The sequence below is a fragment of the Phytophthora infestans genome, genomic scaffold, assembly GCF_000142945.1.
Source record: "Phytophthora infestans T30-4 supercont1.89 genomic scaffold, whole genome shotgun sequence".
Lineage (NCBI taxonomy): Eukaryota > Oomycota > Peronosporomycetes > Peronosporales > Peronosporaceae > Phytophthora > Phytophthora infestans.
In genome coordinates, this window is record NW_003303670.1 from 428,340 (window position 1) to 431,159 (window position 2,820).

A 2,820-nucleotide genomic window follows, 5' to 3' on the forward strand; every position below is an offset into this window, starting at 1 on the left:
CCTGCTGACAATGTTCAGCTTGGTATCCATAAAGGATTCCACCTGTTTCCGCAGCGAAACTGGCCTCACATCCGAGACCTGGGAGGAAAGGGCTTTCCGAGCCTCTCCCCCACTTAGAATAGAGGAGTCAGTGTTTCCTCGAAGAGTGAGAGGCACTCTGGGGTGGCGGAAGCCGTTCAAGTAGAACGGCGTGAACCCCGTGGACGCGTGCACCGCGTTGTTGAGCGCAAACTCAACAACTGGAAGCTGCGTCGACCACGTACGTGGCGCTGCCGCGCACACACTGCGCAGAGTGTCCTCGAGCACTCGATTGACGCGCTCTGTTTGGCCGTCTGTCTGCGGATGATCCGCAGTGGACATCTGCAGACGAGTTCCCAGTAAAGGGAACAGCGTTTTCCAAAACGCAGCAGTGAACCGCGGGTCTCGGTCCGAGACAATCGTCTCCGGGAGACCGTGATAGCGGAACACGCCATCGACGAACAACCTTGCGGTTTGTTCGCCCGTCACAGTGACGGGAACTGGAGCAAGATGTACCATCTTGCTCAGCCGACACACGAACACCAAAATTCCGGTGTTGCCGTGTCCGTCGGCGGGAAGCCCAAAGATGAAGTCAAGACTCATCGACTTCCAACAATCAGCCGGTACGGGCAGGCTCTGTAGTGGAGCCGAAGAGTGCCCTGCGGGTTTAACCCGCTGACATGTTTCACATGTCTTGACGTACCGGGCGACCCACTTGTACATGTGGGTCCACCAGAAGGACTGAGAGACCGACAGAAAGGTCTTCTCGCGGCCCAAGTGGCCGCTGGAGGGCGCGTCATGCGCCTCCGCGAGGATGTCGAACTTCAGATCCTCGTCGTTGGGTACAACCACCCGTGGAGGATCAGTGGGCTCTACCCGATAATAGAGGAGGCCCTCCTTCAACTCATATCGGTGGAGCCGTGAGCGCTGTCGCGACGAGAGCCAGTCGGACTTCGCGCTCGTTCCGGCCTTAAGGAACTTGACGATAGGCGCGACAGCCTCATCGTCCCGATACGCCATGCGTATCCGATCATATAGATCCGTTGTCACCCGCGTGATGTGGGCCAACTCATAGTCGGGACGCCTAGAGAGGGCGTCCGCAAGCACGTTGAGCTTGCCCGGCTTGTACTCGACGCGGAAGTTATATTCCGCGAAGAAGGACAGCCACCTCGCCATCCGTTGGGAGAGGTGAGGCGAGTTAGTCGCCGTCCTCAAGGACGCGTGGTCTGTGTAGATCACAAAGGGCGTAGAGCCCAGAAGGTGAACACGGAACTTCACAAGGGCATATTTCATTGCCAGGAGCTCCTTGTCATGGACAGGGTAGTTCCGCTCGGCGGCTTTGAGCTGCCTGGACTGGAATGAGATGACTCGTTCCTGTCCAGCCGTGTCGTCCTGCAGCAATGCACACCCGATGGCGTAATCGGAGGCATCGCAGACGACGCTAAACGGCTTCGTCTCGTCCGGCAGAGCCAGGACAGGGGCCTCTTGGAGACTGGCCTTGATGCTGTCAAAAGCATCCTGGTGCTCTTGCTCCCAGCGCCAGTCGACGTCCTTCTGAAGGAGGCTCGACAAAGGCTTAGCGAAGCCCGCGTACCCAGCGCTGTACTTGTGAAGGTAGTTGGCCAAACCCAACCACTTTCGAAGATCCTTCTGGGATCGGGGCGTCGGCCATGCTGCTATGGCCTTGACCTTGTCTGGGTCAGCCCGAACGCCCACGTTGCTTACAAAGCAACCGAGAACTTTGATCTCTGGTGACGCGAAAACGCACTTGTCGATGTTGGCGTAGAGCTTGTTCGCTCGCATCACGTCCAACACTCGACGGAGGTGTCCTAGATGCACCTCCATGGCCGTCTTGCCTCCCTCGGCACGGCTATGGACGAAAATGTCGTCGAAGTACGTCTGTACGAAGGTACGCAAAGGGCGGAACAATTGCGTCACCAGGCGATTGAACGTCGTCGGGGCGTTTGACAAGTCCTGCGGCATGACGAGCCACTCCCAAAGCATGCCGCTTGGAGTGCTTACCGCGGTGAGCGGGATGTCGCTCTCTCTCATCAGGATTTGGTAGTATCCGTCTACCAAATCCAGCGCACTGTACAGTACGCTCCCGGCCATGTTATTCAAAAACACATCCTTTCGTGGGATCGGTGTTTGGGCCGGCACCGTTGCGTTGTTCAGCTTATTATAAGCGTGAACCAGACGCTACTTTCCGTTCGGCTTACGAACGCAGAAAGTCGGCGTCGAGTGCGGGGATTTCGATTCCCGCACCATGCCTGCCTTCGCTTTCGCGGCGAAGAAGGCATCAATGACCTCGCACTGTTCGCGCGGGAGAGGCCATTGCCTCGTGACACAATACTTTGTGCCGGGCACGAGATCAATCTCGTGCCGTACGCCTCGATCCGGTGAGAGTTGGGTCGGTGGGTGTTTGTTCACCACGTCCGCATACTCCGTCACCAAAGGATACACCGGATCCTTGGGGTTCTTGAGAATCTCAGAACCCAAGCGCGCCTGACGCTGCTTGTTCATGTCTTCCAGGACGTCCTCGTCCAAGCCAGAAGAGGAGTTCAGCTCCTCCTGAGTGGTCTCAGGTCTCATGAGTACCATCTCAGCAATCTCTTCAGCCTTGAGGTTGGCCAGGAAAGACTCAGCCGTCATCTCCTCGAGGTTCAGAATCTCTGCAACCTCTGGCAACGGTTCCAAATGGACACCAGATGCCTTGACGGGTAAACCTGTCTCGCCATCGAAGAAGTGATAACACTCTTTCACCGGATTTGTCGGAGGAGCCCGGGCCCTGGACCCCGAGTC